General features: G+C 40.3%; 1 long non-coding RNA gene across 1 annotated transcript in view; it reads left to right on the plus strand.

The window, feature by feature from the left end:
• The first annotated feature begins 15,742 nt into the window (after positions 1–15,742).
• LOC116536093 overlaps positions 15,743–21,551 on the plus strand; it is an 18,449-nt gene continuing 12,640 nt past the window's right edge. Inside the window, exon 1 of the long non-coding RNA XR_004262477.1 lies at positions 15,743–15,772. This is a non-coding gene — a long non-coding RNA (uncharacterized LOC116536093). The remainder of the gene's footprint in view (positions 15,773–21,551) is intronic.

A 21,551-nucleotide genomic window follows, 5' to 3' on the forward strand; every position in this document is an offset into this window, starting at 1 on the left:
AAGTTATGACAACCAACAATGTCTCCAGATACTGACAAATGTCCCCAGTTGAGAACCACTGGTCAAGATGTACTGCAAGATGTGCTTCCCACTACATGTGAAGCACTTAAATAGATAAACAAACACAAAAAAATTCCATTTGTTCAAATGTAAGTATATCGTGCTAGTTAGGCACTGGAATTTTTGTGACTCTCCTCTGGGAATTGGTTTATTGAATGGGGTAGGGGAAGGCAGGCAAACTAAAAACCTAAAATTATAATACAGTGTGGAAAGTGCAAAGCTGGGGAGATGTTCAGGATATGGGAGAATGTCTCAGAAGGCCATTTACATTAGCCTGACTGGGGAGTGGTCAGTAAAGGGTCCCTGGAAGAAGAAATTGCTTCTCTGGCTCTTACAGGATGAGTAGGAATTAGCTAGACCAAAAAGGTAGAAAGGCATTCCACGCAGAAGAAGAGCATAAGCAAAAATGAAAAGGCTAGAAACACTGGATATGTGCAAAGGAAGTGCAAAGAAGCTGCTGTTGCTGGAGCATAAGGTGAAAGGAAAAAGTGATGATAGATGAGATTAAAAGGATGATGCATTTGTTTATAAGAAAGTACCAAAAACTGAGTGGATTAAATAACAGAAACTTGTTTTCTCACAGTTCTGGAGGGTAGAAATCTGAGATCAAGCTATCTGCAGGATTGGTTCCCTCTGAGGGATGTGAGGAAAATTAGTTCCATGCCTCTCTCCTAGCTACTGGTGCTGTGCTGGAAATCTCTGCTATTTCTTGGCTTATAGAAGCATCATCCCAACCTCTGCCCTGATCATCACATGACATTCTTCTTGTGCATGTCTCACTGTGTCCAAATTTCCCCTTCTTTTTTATTTATTTATTTATTTTTATTGCATTTTAGGTTTTGGGGTACATGTGAAGAACATGCAAGATTGTTGCATAGGTACCCACGTGGCAGTGTGATCAAATTTCCCCTTCTTATGAGGATACCAATCATGTTGAATTATGGTCCATCCTAATGACCTCATCCTGACTAATTACATCTGCAATGACCTTATTTCCAAATTAGAGTACGTTATAAGGTACTGGGGACTAGAACTTCAACAGATGAATTTGGGGGTAGACAACTCAACCCCTAACAGGTAGGTAGGTACTAGAACAACAGACGCTTTGTGAGTCATGTTAAAGAATTTGAACTTATCCAGTAGCTAATTACAGCCATTGAGGAGCCCTGGGATTCCCTACTCTATCATTTTGGTGACATCACTCAAATAATTTTACATTCCTTTTATGACTAAATAATATTCCACTATATGGATATATCACATTTTGTTTATCCCCTCAGAAGTTGATGGGCAGTTGAGATTTTCCCACGTTTTGGCTACTACAAATAATGCTACCATAAATATTCATGCATGAGGTTTTCATGATCATATGTTTTCAAAATGCTTGTGTATCTACCTAGGATTAGAATTGTGGATCATGTGGTAACTCTATGTTTAACCTTTTCAGGGATCGCCAGACTGCTTTCCAAAGTGACTGCACCATTTTACGTTCCCATCAGCAATATGTGAGTGTTCCAATGTCTCCACATCCTCAATAGCACTTGTTATTATCAGTCTTTTTGATTACAGACATCCCTGTGGGTGGAAATTGGTATCCCATTGTGGTTTTGATTAGCATTTTCCTCATAGCTAATACTTTTGAGCATCTTTTCATGCACCTGTTAGCCATTAGTATATCTTCTTTGAAGAAATGTTTACTCAGACCCCTTGTTCATTTTTAATTATGCTGTGTTCTAAGAGTTCTTTATATATCTTATTTATACTTTTGAAAAGAAAGATGAGTAGGAGAAAAGAAGAAGGACATTCTTAGGAGGGGAAGTCTGATGGAGTTATATGTAGACATAAACATCAGGTTTTATGGTTTTATTCAAGAGGAGAGTACAAGTCAGAAGAAAACGTACTAAATTGTATTAGCACAATTTTAAAGATGGGTCCTTTAAGGTTATGGCCAAGACTAAGTGCAGGACTGGTTTTTTCTCTGGTGGTTGGTAACGCAGGGCTCAAAACTTTTAAGCCATATTTTCAAAGATTTACTTTGGTCAGTAATTCATTTTAATAAAAGCATCTTTCAGGGAAAGAAAGCCAATATTTACCAGGCTATGAAAGCAAAAATTGGGGCTGCTTGTTAGACAATACAATGACATTTTTTTAGTTTTCTTTTTCTTTCACCCTCTAGCAATATTTAACACCATTGCCCACACCTGCCTTATTAAAATCTCCTCTCCTCTGGTTTCTGGACATCATGACCTCCTTGTTTTCCTGTTTCTCTGACTCTACTTTTTCTGCCAATATCTTAACACTGAAGGCTTAAATGTCATATTAATTTACTCAGGAAAAATCTGAGGGCACTAACATTTACTAGTGCCTGTTATGTGCACTGTTTTTTAGGAGTTAGAACTATAGCAGTAAAGCCTTGCACACATGGAACGTATATTCTAAGTCAGAGAAAAATAAAAGCACTAATAGCAAAGGCATATAGCACTACTATTCTAAGGTACTAATCTAAGCTATACAAACATACACACATACACACACACATTTAGTCCTCACAAAAATCCTTTGATGCAGATATTATTATTAACCCCATTTTACAGATAGGGAAACTAAGTCACAGAGATGTCAAATGGTTAACTCAGTATTTGAAGCCAGACACTGTGGCTTCAGATTCCATAGTCTTAACTAGTACTCTTTGTTGTCTCTCAGTAATAAAAAATACATCATATTCATGTGTATGTGTATATATAATACATATACACACATATACACAAGATATATATTTTTATGTATATGGGATTATGTGCATATTACTACATATATTTGGAAAATGATGTTAAATGGGACTTTTTCTGTTGTTTCCCAAAGTTTTGACTGAGGCTTTGAGGTTAAAGACATACATTCTAGCGGTATTTATGCATTATAAAGAGGGGTGTTTGTTAGATTCCTGCAGGATTTGCTAAGAGGTAACCAAACTGGTATTTCAATTACTTATCCCCACCGCTCAACTCCAGAATTATTATAAGATAATTCTAGAGATTAATTTGAATCAACAAAGAGGATTTTTTAAAGGGAACTCATTGGAGTAGAAAGCACTATGGTTCCCCTGCTCAAGCCAAGCAAAAGAATCCCAATTAAACCTTTTGAAGAGAGACTGGCATCTTATTCCCAGGCTGGAGGCTTGCTGCACTACAAGAAATTTTAGTCTTTGTTGCTACTGAAACAGGATGAGTTAATGAGAGAACCTCACATATGTCCTCTAGTGCTATGAAAAGATAGAAAATTATACTTGACTTTCACCTGAAATCTGAAGGCGGAAGGCTAGTTTAAATTGCTCATAATGGCAGAGCAAAAAAAGAGATCTAGACTTCCAAAGAACAATGTTTGCTGTGGACCAGGTAGTTTCTTTTGAGCATAGCTAGCAACTCCTGCATAAAAATGAGGATCTCATGAAAAGAAAGTTGTGGGGGCAACAGCCGAGGGGGAAGAGAGTCAGATGGTACGTTGTTCCTATCAGGGAATGGTGTAGGGAAGAGGTCTGTGCTAGTGGGAAGAGGAGTGAGAAGATCCCAGAATAAACCAGGAAAGCCCACTACAAGAATAGGCAGTATTTAGGCATCTCCATCACAAAGAATATTCATAGCCAGATTAGACCAGCACCAATCAATTCAGCTTCCCTTTAAGACTCCCCTCTCCTTGCCCATCCCACCCCTAAGCCCTGGGAGACACAGAAGCAGTAGAACAAGTAGGGGAGGAGGTAGAGCAAGGAGAATGAAAGAACAGACCAAGTCACTTTTCTCACTAGAGATCTGTGGGATGGCCAGTCAAGCTGCACTGGAGGTTGGGGACAGGAGGAGATTTAAAGTGCATGTGAGATGGAAGTTTTGATTTGATTGAACTTTTAAATGCCTACAAGTTAAACTACTGTAAATATCTGAGAGTAACCAAAAAGCTAATGGGTTAAATACATAGCATAATATGGGGTATTGAAACATTACCCAAAAAATCAGAGTAAAGGAATAGAGTGATATTTTATATACGTTAGTCAAGCAAAGCCTCTCTAAAGAGGTGACACGAATGAAGTAAAGAAGCAAGCCCTGGGAATATCTTTGGCCCTCATCTCTCTTCAGTATACTCATTCTCCTTGGATTATCTTAGAATAGAAGCTTATAAGATGGACAGGGAGCAGATCGTGAAAGTCTTTCTAAGTCATGTATGTATAAGATTCCATTTTGAGAACCACCGAGAGCCACTGAGTTTCTCCATGATCCAGTTTGGATTTGGGGAAGATTATTTTGCCAGTGGTGTGGAAAATAGATTGGAAGTAGATTAACTACTCCAATGGCTTCAGTTTTCCCCTGCTGACTCTCAATCTTGAATCTCTACCTTACATTTTCTCCTAATCTACAGACTCATATATTTATGGCTACCAGCCATCCTTACCTGAATAATCACAGCCACTTCAAATTCAACTTTTCCACACTTAAACTTCATCTTCCTTACAAATCTTTTCTGTCTCTAGTGTTTTCTATCCCAGTTAATAGCACTACCATCTACCCAGTAGCACAAACCAGAAACTGTCCCCATGCCTAACTAGTCCCTAGATCCTGTTGTTCTCACCACCTAAGATCTTGAATTCCTTCCCACTGTCACTGCCTTAACTCAGACCGTAATCATCTCTCACCTGAACTACACAAACAGCCTCCTGACTGGTTACCCTACTTCCAGTCTACTTTCCACACCACTGCCAAAGTAATCTTCCCCAAATCCAAATTGGATCATGGAGAAACTCAGTGGCTCTTGGTGGTTCTCAGAATTGAGTCTTATACACACATGACTTCGAAAGACTTTCATGATCTGCTCCATGTCTACTTTACAAGCTTCTATGCTACCACTCTTTGTTGTTGGCCATTCTGCTTCTAGGCAACCTAAATTATTTTCATTTTCCTCCAAACACCAAGTTCTATCATGGCTCTTCCATCCTCCTTTTATCTTCTCCAGGCTAAGACTTACTTATCCTTTGACTCAGATATGATCTCTTCTAGAAAGCCTTTCCTGTACCCTGCTAGTGTGGGGGCCCCTCCCCTGTGCTCCCGTTGTTCCATAACACTCTTTATATATTTCTGACAGTACTCACCACACAGTATTTGCATTGTGTTTTCAAGTGGTTGCCTTTACCACTAAAACATGAGCTCTTCAAGAGCAAGATCTATGTCTTATTAACCTCTGTATTCATAAGGCCTGAATATGAAATAGGTTCTCTTCTGCCCAGACTCTTCTTTCCTTCACTTCCCCTTGCCCTTTGAATTTCCAGTCACTCCTAAAGATTCAATTTGTATACCCCTACAGGGCGCTTGTATGCCAAGCAACTAGCTGATTTGTTTCTTTTGGGGCTTATTCTCAACCAAAAACCATATTGTTTCCCCCTGTCCAGGGGACATTTGGCAATGTCTGGGGACATTTTTGGTAGTCACAAACAAAAGGAGAAGTGCGACCAGCATCTAGTGGATGGAGGCCCAGGATGCTATTAAACATCCTATAATGCACATGACAACTTCCCACAACAAAGAAGTGTCCAGCCCCAAGCTCAGTAGTACTGAGGCTAAGAAACCTTGCCTCTTAGCTATGGTGTACTTTTCAGCCTTGTTTCTCTTGTGCTGAATTACAGCATTTCCTGTGAAATTCAGTCCTGTATTCTGGAGTCTAAGATAATAAGAGGAAAAAGGAGTCATAAAGATAAAATTCTTGTGAGCTGGGGTTTCATTTGGTCTTGCTGATGAGCAAAACACATTTGTACATAAGCTAAAACCCATATTTGGGAAAACATTCACTTACAGAGAGATGGCCATTTGTAAGATGGGGCTTTAACTAAATTCAGAGAACACTTTAGAGCCACTCTTTTTGACTCAAACTAAGCACACTAGACAAGCTCCTGTACAAGTGGAAAAAGAAAGGAAAATATTTGTTGAGCTCTTTCTATAATACATTATCTCTTTTAATCATCACACTAGCACTATAAATTAGGCACTATTATTATCTCCATTTTACAGATGAGAAAACTGTGGCTCAGAGAAGTTAGGTAACACATTAATGCTAAATGAAGAAACAGGGACTTAAATCCAAGGTCTTTCTATTATACCATGCAAGGATGATTCAGTGTTCAAGGCACAAAAAAATTGAAATGTTTTCTAATACATGCAATATTTTGTTTGTGCTGTCAAACTTTAAGAATCAAAAAGCAGTTTGGCTTTCGCTCCAAGTCCAGTTAATGCTTTGTTTGAGTCTCCACACTTGAGTAGGACTCATCTCCCTTTGTTATATTTCCATCGAGGGGCACTGTATTCCAATAGGATCTTGCCTGGGCTGGGAATCAGAAGATATGAACTTGTTCAATTTTTTTTTAAATGACTGTGGCAACTATCTCATTATTCCTTGGTTTCTCATCTGCAAAATGATAATGTTTTATTATGATAATAATAGACTATGATAAATATGATAAATCCCACATATAGGCCTTTCTAATATGCAACTTCAGAGTCCCTTTTCAGGCCAAGACTCTCTACCCAAAGGCCCCTAGGATTCAGTCTTCTTTTCTCTTTCTGAAAGTACTGCCACCCCCCTATCCTTTTGGGGTTCTTCTCAATACTCCCCTTCCCCGATTCTGTGAAGTGGGACGTGGTCTCAATGCTCCAGAAGACAATCACAGGAAATCTTTTACTGTAACTTGTTATAGCACTACTAAGCTATCTTTCCCTTACAGGGAGTAATTATTGCATTAGCCAGAATCAGAGAAAAATATGGACTGTGCAACTTTTCTGGTGTTATTAGGAATACCATCAAAGACTGCTCTAGTACCATATATAATGTTTCATAGGAATGGTGGTCATTTTAAGAGGAGTGTACATATCTTATAATGCCTCGATTACTGAATTGTCAACAGCTGCCTCAATGCAAAGGGCATTTGGGCTGATACTGCAGCATATAAGCAGACCATTGAACACTATAATTTGCATTAATAGCCTTTCCACCCACTCTGCTTTAATCTACTCTAATATCACAAGCTTCATCTTTAAGGATCTTCAAGTCATATCTCCACTACCTTGCTGTTGCCATTCCATTTTTCATAATGCAGCTCAAAATTTGTCTCTTCAGACTTACAAGGAGGAGCTATCTGCAATTTGCTTCATCTGGGTTTAATCCCTGCTTCCTTTTCCTAAAATTTTCTTTATGATTCTTCTTGCATTCTGACTTGACAATTTTAAAATTGTTCTTACTATGTATGTAAAGGTATGTGAGAACGAGACTTGACACAAATAAACTGCAATCAGATATAAAGGCAGTTACTAGGGAGCTTCTGCAAATTTGTCAAGTCCTGGCACTTGTTTTGAGCAAACAAACAAGTATATTAAGAGTTCACCCTGCCAAGATACCTCTCTATTTGAAGCTCAGTAAATGTACAACTAACTCGCCTCAGCATGAACTGAAAAGTTACAATAAGATTTCCAAAAGAAAAGTATTTGACTAGCAGAGTTAAAGTGAAAATTAGTCTTTTCTTTAAAAAAAATAAGAAGATTGAGTTCCTATGTGCTCCAAGTCCTATGACTGCACTTTGGCAAATTTTTCACATTGTTATCTCTTTTGTTAGATCTTCAAAAAAGCAGACTCACAAACAAGATATTTTAAAAATGAAAACTATGGGCTTTTAGAATAATAGAAATAACAAGCAAGGATAATATTCAAATTCCATCCTTCTGTTGATACTGCTAATTGTCCAAAAAAGAGAACCAGTAGACAGTTGATGCTTCAGTTGCTGTGAAGTAGTGAGATATATAATAATGTGGTCAGCCCCTGGGAAGAAAGACCATGCATTAACATCAAATCAGGCAGCATAGACTAGCCTCCACTCGGTACATGTCTCTGCCTGTATAAATTCCTTCTCTCTGGAGTCTATTTTCCCAGCCTAATTTATAAACATTATGACAAAAGAGTTGGTTATTTGGGGTCAGCGTAACACCGGGCATTGGAAAAGCAAATACAGAGGACAAGATGTTCTACACGTACATAATAGTGCCATTTCTTTTGAGGAGGCACAGGAATCAAATAACAGGGATTTTTGGCTCTTCGGATTCTGAAGGAAAACAAAATGACCTTGGCATCTAGCAAATAAGCTCAAATTCAGAAGACTGAAGTTATTACCCACAATAAGATTAGATTCTGCACTGTGGGGACACATTTGTATTCCACAGTCAATTTGGGATTAACCTTTTAAGGGCTGGTGGAGAATTAATTGGTTCTTTACTTCTCTCTCTGGACTGCCTCAGGCTCTAGAGGTTTCTACGTATTCCAAAGGAGCTTTGTGCAGGGCAGCCAGCTGTGCAACTGTGACTTATTTACTCATGCTTCTGGCGTAGATTCCTCTGAGTATGAGAACTGGAGAAGGCACCCCTCCCAGAGAGCACACAAGCCCAACCCAGTGCTGCAGGACTTTGTGTGGGTGGGGTCCACCCAGTGCATCAATTATGACAGGCCAGAAAGGGACTGATCTATGAAACCTCCCCAGGTCAGCTTCCTCCTTCATGGTTCTTCTCTTTTCTGCAATTGCTCCTGCTTTGTCCACACCACCACAGATAGGGCAGTCACGGTAATTCCAAAAGCCCAAAACTTCAAGCTGGCACTACCTCAGGAACTGTTTTTTAAAAGAAGCATAGAAGTTCAACATGCATAGTTTAAAAAGATATTCATCAAAATGTTAACCGTGATTACTTCTGTGAAGTGGAATTATTGAAAATTTTCGTTTACCTCTTTATGGTTTCCTAAATTTTCTGTTTTGATCATGTATTACATATGTAGATTTTTTAAATTTCTTCTTTTAAAAAGGTAAGCTTCCCAGATGAATCATTTGTATTTTCCTAGTGCTCTATCTCCAAGCACAGTAGAACAGCCCTGAAAGTGTACAGAAAAACACCCAAGTGGGGAGTTTTCACTTTCAGCATTATTGTTCTTTAAAATCACGGAGATAAGACAAAGGATGAAGATATGAACACATTTTATCAACAGGACCTCAACAAAAATAATAATAATAATAATAATTCACTCCAAATGTCTCAAATGAAGAGAATTTGTGAAAAACTATTTATAGGAAGTGATCAGGGTTACAGACCTTGTTACAGAAGAAACAAGGGATAGTGAGGTTTTAGTGGAAAACTATTACCACCCCTACAGCCAAGGGGTAAGTGAAGAAACAGAGTTACCAGAGCCCAGTGAGTGCTGGATCTATGGAGGAGGAGTTGGCCAGTAGGTGCTCTAGTTGTGCAAGAATGCAGCTACTACCAGGGATGCAGTGCACAGCAGAGAGAGTAGGGAAGAAATACCCCTGACCCTGCTCTCCTTCCACTCTCTGATCTCCTATTATTTCTACCCCTTTACCAAACCCAATGCAAGCCAACAGTCAAGGGAACCAAGAATATGCAAGCCATAGGAGCAAACCTCCTATGACAGAAAGAGGGACTAGGAAGAGTAACAAATGGATGAAGATAGAGATATCTAGCAGTCTACCCCTTTTTATTTGAAAAACCACTTCATAGAGAAATAATTGACAGAAAAAGCAATTAGACATATTAATGTCTACAACTTGGAGAAAAGTATACACAGGTGAAAAAATAACCACAATCTATGTCATAAACACACCCATCACCTCTAAAACTTTCCTCCTGCTCTCTTCATTTATTATTTTTTACAAGAACACAGCATAAGATCTCTCTTAGCAAATTTTTAAGTACATAATACAGTATTGTTAACTGTAGGCACCATGCTACACAGGAAATGTCTAGGACTTACTCATCTTGCATAACTAAAGCCTTCCCATTTCCTAATACCTTCCCATTTCCCCCTCACCCTAGCCCCTGATAACCACTATTCTACTCTCTGCTTCTATGAGTTTGGCTATTTTAGATTCCACATAAGTGGTATCATGTGGTATTTGTACTTCTGTGTCTAGATTATTTTATTTAGTATAACGTCTTCCATGTTCATCCATGTGTTACAAGTGGTAGGATCCTGCTCTTTGTAAAGGCTGAATAATACTCCATTTTATGTATATGCAGTAGTCCCCCCTTATCTGTGGTTTTACTTTCCACAGTTTCAGTTACCCCTGGTCAATTGTGGTCCTAGAATATTAAATGGAAGGCTTCAGAAATAAACAATTCATAAGTTTCACGTTTTGTGTCATTCAGAGTAGTATGATAAGATCTCATATTGTCCCATTCTGTCCCACCCGGGATATGAATCATCCCTTTGTTCAGCATATCCACGCTGTATGTTCCTGGCCCCCTGGGAGTCACTTAGGAGCCATCTAGGTTATTAGATCAACAGTGGCAGCATCACAGTGCTCTTGTTAAAGGAACCCTTATTTTGTTTAATAATGGTTCCAAAGCATAAGAATAGTGATGCTGGCAATTCAGATATGCCAAAGATAAGTTGTAAAGTGTTTGCTTTAAGTGAAAAACTGAAAGTTTCTGACTTAAGGGAAAAAAATCACATGCTGAGGTTGCTAACATGAATCCTCTATCCATGAAACTGTGAAAAAGGAAAAAGAAATTCCTGCTAGTTTTGCTGTTGCACCTCAGACTGTAAAAATTATGGCCACAGTGCGTGTTAAGTGCTTAGTTAAGGTAGAAAAGGCATCAAATTTGTGGGTGGAAGACATCAATAAAACATGTTCTGGCCAGGCACAATGGCTCACACCTGTAATCCCAGCACTTTGGGAGGGTGAAGCAGGCAGATCACCTGAGCTCAGGAGTTCGAGACCAGCCTGGGCAACATGGTGAAACCCCAACTCTACTGAAAATACAAAAATTAGCTGGGCATGGTGGCGGGTGTCTGTAATCCCAGCTACTTGGGAGGCTGAGCCAGGAGAATCACTTGAACCTGGGAGGCGGAGGTTGCAGTGAGCTGATATCGTGTCATTGTACTCCAGCCTGGGAGACAAAGGGAGACTCCACCGTAAAAAAAATAAAAATAAAAAGAAATGTGTTCTGACTGGCAGCAATGTGTTGCTCCAGAAAACATTGAGTCTATAGAAGACTTAGCAAGAAATCTCCTGAAATGAGTATCAGCAAGCCATTTACTGTAAAGGATAATTATACAGATTCAGGAATAGGTTTAGACTGAAAATCTAAAAATTACTGGGGATACTGTGTCTGCCAGTGAAGAAATTGCTGCCACATGAGTACAGTACAAGAAGATATTTTATGAGATATCACAGCCACATAACTTTTATTACAGTATATTATAATTGTTCTATTTTATTATTAGTTATTGTTGCTCATCTCTTATTGTGCCTAATTTATAAGTTAAATTTTATCATAGGTATGTATGTATAGGAAAGAACATAGGATATATAGGGTTTGGTACTGTCTACAGTTTCAGGGATCTACTGGGGGTCTTGTAAAGTTATCTCCTGAAGATGAGGGAGAGACCACTATACCACTTTTTCTTTATCCATTTGTCCATCCACAGACATTTAGGTTGCTTCCATGTCCTGTCTATTGTGAATAATGCTGCAGTGCAATGAACATGTGAGTGCAGATCTCTTCCAGATCCTGATTTCAGTTCCCTTGGCTATATAACCGAAGTGAGATTTCCGGATCATCTGGTAGGTCTGTTTTTAAGTTTTAAGGAACTTTCATACTATTTTCTATAGTATCTGCACCAATTTACATTTCCATTAACAGTGTTCAAGGGTTTCCTTTTTTCTACATCCTCATCAACATTCGTCATTATTATTATTATTTTTTTTTTTTTTGAGATGCAGTCTCACTTTCTTGCCCAGGCTGGACTGTAGTGGTGTAATCTTGGCTCACTGCAACCTCCACCTCCCAGGTTCAAGCAATTCTCCCGCCTCTGCCTCATGATTAGCTGGGACTACAGGCAAATGTCACCATGCCCAGCTAATTTTTGTATTTTTGTAGAGATGGGGTTTCACCACGTTATCTAGGCTGTTCTTGAACTTCTGACCTCAAGTGATCTGTCTGCCTCAGCCTCCCAAAGTGCTAGGATTACAGGTGTGAGCCACTGTACCCAGCAATACATTATCTTTTATTGTTTTATAATAGCCATCCTAACAGGTGTGAGGTGATATCTCATTGTGGTTTTGATTTGCATTTCCCTGATGATTGGTGATATTGAGCACCTTTTCATGTATCAGTTGGCCATTTGTATGTCTTCCTTGAATAAATGTCTATTTAGTTTATTTTTAAATCAGGTATTTTTTGCTATTGAGTTGTATGAGTCCCTTATATATTTTAGATATTAAACCTTTATCAGATGCATGGTTGGCAAATATTTTTCTCCATTTCGTAGGTTGCCTTTTCACTCCTGATTGTTTCCTTTGCAGTACAGAAGCTTTTAAGTTTGATGTAGTCCCACTTGTTTATTTTTGCTTTTGTTGTCTGTGTCTTTGCTGTAATATGGTGTCTTGTCAAGAAATTATTGCCAAGATGAACGTTAAAAACTCATAGGCAGGTGTTGAACAATGAGAACACTTGGACGCAAAGAGGGGAGTATCACACACTGGGGTCTGTTGTGGGGGGCTACAGGAGGGATAGTGGGAGGGACGGTGGGGAGGGATAACGTGGGGAGTAATGTCAGGTATAGGTGATGGGGGATGGTGGCAACAAACCACCTTGCCATGAATGTACCTATGCAACAATCTTGCATGATCTGCACATGTACCCCAAAATCTAAAGTACAATTTTAAAAAAAGATTTTAAAAAATTTTCTCTACATTTTCTTCTAGGAGCTGTACAGTTTCAGGTTTTATGTTTGATTCTTTAATCCATTTTGAGTTGATTTTTGTGTATAGTGTAAGATAAGGGTTCATTTTCATGATTTTTAATGAGGGTAGCCCATTTTCCCAACACTTTATTATATAAACCATTACCCCTTTTGTCACTCAGAAGCCATTCTTGTCTTTTGTTCAAAGGAAGAACTCTTATCTATAATACAGAGGAGACACAAAATTCTATAAACTATTGTACCATCATGTGATGGTGTTGATTTAATTACATTCCTATCTGGGACCTAAATTATAATGTTAGCCACCATCAGACTGTTCATCAAAGAAGCAAGAAGAAGAGAGTGAGAAAAAGAAATAGTTGATTAACATAAAATATGCATAGCTGTTACAGTACCCAATTGCTGAAATGGGAAATGAATCCCCTCATCTCCCTCCCCCTACACACAGGGAATCAGCCCTCCTCAGCATGCAATCTTTAAAATAAACACCCCTAGGGCAGTTACCAGGCAAGCTAGTGTTGAGCCTCTTCTGGATCCACACTCTCATCTGCTTCAAGTCCACATAGAGAGTTGGACCCAACATAGCATGAATTAGAGAAAGAACAAGCCCTGGCCCAAGAGAGAGAGCTTTTATCCCAAAAGAGTCATAAGACCTCACCAGTCTGTATTGACTGGAGCACAGGAAGCATATTCAGAAGTGAGTTCTAAGGGTATGAGGGAGACCAACAAGGAAGGAATGTAAGACTTGATAGAGATGAATTCTTCAGCACAGCTGTATTCATCCAGAACTCAAAATTTAAAGTTCAAGCACTAGGGTATGTTATAATGGTATGTTAAATTGGCTAATTAAAACCTGGACCCAGTGATGGCCTGCAGCTATTGAAGTTAAAATGAATGAACTCTGATGTCCTATGGAATACAGAGTCCAAAGGTTCAGGGAAATTGATATAATGGAGTGAATCTATGTACAAATTGTTTAGCTACCCCCCAGCCATGCCTCCTGGAAACACACAGAGGATACCACCTTCACCAAGGCATTTAGAAAAAAAGCATCAATGTCTTTCCTCTTTCCTCTCATTCCTGGGAATTTAGTCTGAAAGCCATTAGGTGGAGGCAGAGCAATGGAGGCATCCGAGGGGCAGAATGTTAAGCCTGAGTGGAGTAGAAAGGTGTGGTGTAGAGTTATGGAGCTTAAGCAGAGTATGAGGGCACCTGTGCACGTATGGAGGGCATCCCAGATGTGGACAGCCTGAATGGAGCGGTGAAGCCCAAAGTGGGAAAGGAAGAACTTCGGGAAGAGATGTGGCCTGGCTTGGGGGTATATCACTCAAGTAGGGTTAGGAGAGTCTCCACACTACCGGACAGTCCAGCATGAGGAGTCACAGCCAGAGCAGAGGGAGAAGGACATCCCTAAGAAGAAGTGGCTTTAGAGTCTGAAGACGATGAGGAAAGCATCCGCAAGGAGTGAAGGGGAATGCCTGGTGTGGGGAATCAGAGCCCAAGCGGAGTGAGGAAGGCACCCTTCAAGAATGGAACAGGGTATTTCAAAGCCTAAGTGAGGTTAAAAGAGTGTCCATACTAGAGCACAACCCAGCATACAAAGTCAGTGCTAAGCAGAGTGAGGAAGGCATTCACACAGAGATGCAACCTGGCATGCAGTATCAGAGCCCAAGTGGAATGAAAAGAGTGTCTATGAAGGCAGGCAGACTCATACAGAGCATCAGATCCTGTGCCAGGTTGAGTACCTCTATGAAATGAGGTGGCAGCCTAAAGCACGGTGTCAGAACCTGAGCAGAATGAGGAAGGCGTACATGCAGGGGTAAGATCTGGAATGGGGTGACAGAGTCCAAGGAGAGTAAGAAGGGTATCCATGAAGGGGAGAAACTAAGAGTCCACTGGGATGAGAGGAATGCTTCCATGCAGGTGAAGGACCAGCCTAGAGTGAGAAATTTTATCCAAGCAGAGTGAGGAGGATGTCTCCAGGAAGAGGGTCCCTGTTATAGGGCATCAGAGCCCAAATAGTGTAAGAAAACCATCCATGTGGGAAGAGGGGCAGCCTGGCATTGAGGGGTCAGAGCCTGAGAAGAGCAGGGTGAGGAGGGTATCCCTGGAGAGATAGGGCCTAGCATGGGGTATCGAAACCCACAGTGCAATCAAGAGGATATCCACACAGTGGAAGTGAAGTGGGATGGGATGGGCGGTGTGCAATATCACAGACTGAGTGGGACAGAATTAGAATCCTCACAAAAACAGTATCCTGGTATGGCACATCAGAAGCCAAGAAGGGTGAGGAAGACATCCATGCTGAGGAGTGGCGTGGCAATCAGGTGTCAAAGCCAAAGTGGAGTTAGGAGACATCTTCGTAGGTGAAGGGGTGGTAAAGACATAGATTACATAGAGGGAGGGGCCTAAAAAATTCATTAAGAACAACTGAAGCCAAGTTTCTCACTGTCAGAGAAGGGAGTTACCAATATGGTAAGGGAAAAAAAATAAAATAAACCTTATGGTATCCTACTGGAATCGGAGGTCCAATTAGAACTTGTGATTTTTAATATAAAAATATAGATGTGGCTCATGCCTGTAATCCAGTCCTTTGGGAGACCAAGGCAGGCAAATCATAAGGTCAGAAGTTCAAGACCAGCTTGGCCAATATGGTGAAACCCCGTCTCTACTAAAAATACAAAAATTAGCCAGATGGCGCCAGTCCAGGCTACTCTGGAGGCTGAGGCAGAAGAATCACTTGAACCTGGGAGGCGGAGGTTGCAGTGAGCTGAGACCACGCCACTGCACTCCAGCCTGGAGACAGAGTGAAATTCCATCTCAAAAAAACAAAAACAGAAACAAAATATAGATGCAAATGTTTGTAGGCATATATTCATATTTAGATAGACAGCTACACACACACACACACACACACACACACGTATATATATGTCCTAGCTGTAGCTGCTGAGATGGACTAGGATCAATGACATCCCAGTAGCAACAATCACACATAGCACCAAATCTCAGTTTCTTTTTTTTTTTTTGAGACGGAGTTTCCCTCTTGTTACCCAGGCTGGAGTGCAATGGCGCGATCTCGGCTCACCGCAGCCTCCGCCTCCTGGGTTCAGGCAATTCTCCTGCCCCAGCCTCCTGAGTAGCTGGGATTACAGGCACGCGCCACCATGCCCAGCTAATTTTTTGTATTTTTAGTAGAGACGGGGTTTCACCATGTTGACCAGGATGGTCTCGATCTCTTGACTTCGTGATCCACCCGCCTCGGCCTCCCACAGTGCTGGGATTACAGGCTTGAGCCACCGCGCCCGGCCTCAAATCTCAGTTTCTAAATATCATTTTGGGCTAAAAGAAGCCAAAGGTCTTTGCAGAACTGACTGATTACAGAGCTGGGACAGAAAATGACAAGATGAGGCTGGAACACCCTTTTGAGCTAGAAAGCAAGGAGGTGCTCAAGAATGATTGAAAGCAAGTCGAAAGGACATATAAACCAGCTTAAAGGGACTACCATTGGCCAAATTCCTGACAATTTGAGGATTAGATTAATGATAGGAACAAGTTATTGAATAAAATAAGAAACTATGAGCCCATACTGGTACAGTTACTCCTTGACTTATCATGAGTTTACACCCCAATAAATCCATTGTACATTGAAAATATCATGGGTCAAAAATACATTTAATACACTGAATCTAGCAAAAATCATAGCTTAGCCTAGCCTGCTTTAAACGTGCTCAGAACACTTACACTAGCCTATAGTTGGGCAAAATCATGTAACACAAAGCCTATTTTATAATAAAGTATTGAATATTGTACACAATTGGGCATTTTGTAGACACGACAAGATGTGAAAACACAAAACACAATATCCAAGCAATGTTGTCAACACAGTACACTGTAAATATTGGTTGTTTACCTCATGATCTCATGGCTTATTGGGAGCTGTCATAGTCTAGCATTGCAGGATACTGCATATCGCTAGCCTGGAAAAAGACCAAAATTCAAAATTTGAAGTACAGTTTCTACTAACTGCATATTGCTTTCACATCAATATTGAACATCATAAATCGGGGACCATCCGTATATGCATATATAGCAGCAAATGTATTCTTAACGAAATAGAGAGGAAATAATAATGACAGTTATAATCCATGTTTCTGTAACTGGTCTTGTGGTCATAGCTGGTATTTATAACTATGTTCTACTTCCATCTATATTCCCTTTGCCTTCAAAAAGCCCCTTAGCTGGCTGTGGTTCTTTACTTGGCATGGTGACCCAAACATTTGTTTCCGAAGGGTCTGGGTCATTTGCAGTCCTACCTGAATGGGGTTGTTACAGTTTTCCATTAATCTTAGCCAGAAGGTGTGGTAATACTAAGAGACGCTCTATAGGATCTCTTGTATTCTAAACATTCTCTTTCTTACCTCCTTTGCAGTGAAGTAATGCGATTTCCCCTTGGTAGTCTGGATCAGTCACCCCAGTTAACACTGTAACTCTTTTCTTAGCCTGTTGACTCAGAGGTATGAGGGGCCCAAAGTGGCCAGGTGGCAGTCTTAACTTCCAGTTCAATGGAATAATTGTTATGTCTCCTGATGGAAGCATTTCTCCCTCTGGAACTAAGATCTCCATGCCAGCAGAGCATAAAATCATAGGAACAAGAAGCAAAATTTTTGCTTATTGGTCAACAAGTAATGGTAAAGTGGTGTCATTCCCATGTCTACTTCTTGATTTTTGGACCTGTGCATCCTCACTATGGGAGATACAGTACCATATATTAGACACTGATTAAGAGCAGAAACAGCCTTCCAAAGAACCTTGCCCCAGGCTTGCAAAGTACTGTCACCTACCTGATGCTGTAACTGTGTCTTCAAAAGGCCATTCCATACTACACAGCCATTAAAAAGAACAAAATTGTGTGGTTTGCAGCAACATGGATGCAACTGGAGGCACAAATATCTTTATAGTTTTTGCTAGTTCGGGTGTCCATCCACATACCTCTTCCCCCCATTTCTTTGTCATCAATTTCCCAGTCATGTTCCTTCCAAGTCCCTGATCATGTAGCCAATCCACTGGCCACATTCCATTAATTGGTCTATAATTACACATCTGGTTCTCTCTCCTTTCAAGCAAAGTGAAAAGCCAGGTATACTGCTTGGTGTTCTGACCACCAGGAGGATTTCCTTTCACTAATGTTCTTTAGGGATGTCCCAGAAAGGGGTTGTAGTGTGATAGCTATCCACTTTTTGGTGGTGCCTTCATATCATGAAGAATTATTTAAACCAGACCCAAGTCTTCTCTTCCTCCATCAAATGATCATAGGCTACTCCCTATAAGACTATAGGTGCAAGCTGGGAGACAGAAGACAGTGTAGCAAGAGTAGGAATCATACATATTTGGGCCATTTATTCATGTAACTTACTCATGCCTTCAGAACCTGCTCAGGCCTAATCACATATATACCACTATTTGATGATGAAGTGCTGCTATGCACACCAAACTTTATGATTTGGTGAGTCAGGTAACACTAGGTTCATGATAGGCAGCTCAAGTCACATGGTAACTTGGGGGCCTGTGGTCAAGAATTAAGTTTCTACTAAGGCCAAGTAGCAGGCAAAGAGCTGTCTCTTAAAAGGAGAGTAGTTATCTACAGATGGTGGCAGGGACTTGCTCCAAAAGGCCTGAGCTGTAATTCATCGAAAAGGGCCCATCAAAAGCTCCAAGCAGCATTTTTATCTGCCACTGACACCTCAAGTACCATTGGATCTATTGGATCATATGGCCCAAGTGGCAGACAGGTTGCATAGCAGACTGGATCTGTTACAGAACCTTCTGTTCTGGGACCTACTCAAAACTAGCAGATTTTTGGGTCACTCAGTAAATAGGCTGGAGTAACAGACCCAAATGAGGAATGTGTTGTTGCCTCTAAAATATAGAAAGGCCCACTAGGCATTGTGCCTCTTTCATGGTCATGGGAGAGTCTAGATTCAACAACTTATCCTTCACCTTAGAAGGGACATCCCAATATGCCCCACAGCAGTAAACCCCTAGAAATTTCACTGAGGTAGAATGTCCTAAAGTTTTAGTCAGGTTTATTTCCCACCCTCTGACACACAAGTGTCTTACCAATAAGTCTAGAATAGTTGCTATTTCTTGCTCATTAGGTCCAATGATCATAACATCATCAATGTAATAGACCAGTGTGTTATCTTGTGAAAGGGAAAAGTGATCAAGATATCTGCAAACTAAGTTATGAAATAGGGCTGGAGGGCTGATATGCCCATTCACAGGCAGGACAGTGACGGTGTTTTACTGACCTTTTCAGCTGAAAGCAAACTGCTTCTGATGGGCCTTACAGATAGAGATTCAGAAAAAGGCATTTGCCAGATCAATAGCTGCATATCAGGTACCAGGAACTGCGTTAATTTGCTCAAGCAATGAAACCACATCTTGTACAGCAGCTGCAATTGGAGTCACCACTTGATTAAGATTACAATAATCCACTGTCATTCTCCAAGATCCATCTGTATTCTACACAGGCCAAATAAGAGAGTTGAGTAGGGATGTGGTAGGAATCACCACCTTTCCATCTTTCAAGTCCTTGACGGTGGCACTAATTTCGGCAATCCCCCCAGAAATGAAGTATTGCTTTTGATTTACTATTTTCCTGAGTAGAGGTGGCTCTAAGAGCTTCCGTTTGGCCTTTTCCACCATAATAGCCCACTCTCCATAGGAAGGGAACCATTGTGGAAATTCTGCCAGCTGCTATCTATTCCAATTATGCACCTTGGAACTGGGGAAATAACTGCAGGTTGCGTTTGTGGTCCCACTGAACCCACTGTGAGTTGGACTTAAGCTAAAACTCCATTGATAACCTGATCTCCATAAACCCCTACTCTGAATGTAGGGCCAGAGTGATGTTTTGGGTCTCCTAGATTCAATGTCAGTTTAGAACCAGTACTCTCTGAAAGATCTGATTTTTTCCCCCGATGCACAGTTACTCTGGTAAAAGGCCACCGGTCCTCTTGGAGAAGACTGGGACAAAGATTAACAGTATACATTTTCAGTAGTGTACCAGGGTTTTTTTCTTGAGGAGACCCAGCCCCCCCTCCATTCAAGGGATTCTGGGTTTATAAACTGGCTTATGTCAGAATTGATTGAGGGACCATGATTCTCTGTTTTTATGATTTGGGTTAGACTTTTGTTGACTTGACCTGGAAGTTTTCTGCTTATACAGATCCAGTAAAAACATAGTAGGCTATCCCAGTATTACACTAATACCAGAACCAGGAAAGGACATAACAAAAAAAGAAAATTCCAGACCAATATCCTTGATGAACATAAATGCAAAAATCCTAAACAAAATACTAGCTAACTGAATTCAACAGCATATTAAAAAGATTATATACCATGATCAAGTGGGTTTCATACTAGGGATGCAGGGTTTGTTTAACATATGCAAGTCAGTAACTGTGATACATCACATAAGCAGCAGTAAAAACAAAAATCATATGATCATCTCAATAGATGCAGAAAAAGGATTTGACAAAATCCGGTATCCCTTTGTGACTAAAATCCTCAGCAAAATCAGCATAGAAAACATACCTTAAGGTAGGCCAGGCGTGGTGGCTCACGCCTGTAATCCCAGCACTTTGGGAGGCCGAGGCGGGTGGATCATGAGGTCAAGAGATCGAGACCATCCTGGTCAACATAGTGAAACCCCGTCTCTACTAAAAATACAAAAAATCAGCTGGGCATGGTGGCATGTGCCTGTAATCCCAGCTACTCAGGAGGCTGAGGCAGGAGAATTGCCTGAACCCAGGAGGCGGAGGTTGCGGTGAGCCGAGATCGCGCCATTGCACTCCAGCCTGGGCAACAAGAGCGAAACTCCGTCTCAAAAAAAAAAACCAAAAAAAAAAAAAAAAAAAAAAAAAAAAAAAAAAAAAAAAAAAGAAAGAAAGAAAACATACCTTAAGGTAATAAAAACCATCCATGACAAACCAACAGCCAACATTATACTGAACAGGGAAAAGTTAAAAACATTCTCCTTGAGAGCTGGAATAAGACAGGGATGGCCACTTTCACTACTTCTCTTCAACATATTACTGGAAGCCCTAGCCAGATCAATCGGACAAGAGAAAGAAATAAAGGGCATCCAAATTGGTAAAGAGGAAGTCAAACTGTCACTGTTTGCCAATGCTATGATTGTATACCTTGAAAACCCTAAAGACTCATCCAAAAAGCTCCTAGATCTGATAAATAAATTCAGTAAAGTTTCAGGAGACAAAATCAATGTACACAAATCAGTAGCACTGCTACACACCAACAGCGACCAAGCTGAGAATCAAATCAAGAACTCAACCCATTTTAAAACAGCTGCAAAAATAATTATAATTTTAAAAACATAGGTATATAACTAACCAAAGAGGTGAAATATCTCTACAAGAAAAACTAGAAAACACTGCTGGAAGGAATCACAGATGACACAAATGAATGGAAATACATCCCATGCTTAGGGATGGGTAAACTCAATATTGTGAAAATGATCATATTGCCAAAAGCAATTTATAAATTCGTTGGAATGCCCATCAAAATGCCACCATCATTCTTCACAGAACTAGAAAAAAAATCCTAAAAGTCATATAAAACAAAAAAGAGTCCACATAGCCAAAGTAAGACTAAACAAAAAACAAATCTGGAGGCATCAC

This window comes from Sapajus apella, unplaced genomic scaffold (genome assembly GCF_009761245.1).
Source record: "Sapajus apella isolate SASKATOON/1434 unplaced genomic scaffold, GSC_monkey_1.0 scaffold98, whole genome shotgun sequence".
NCBI lineage: Eukaryota > Metazoa > Chordata > Mammalia > Primates > Cebidae > Sapajus > Sapajus apella.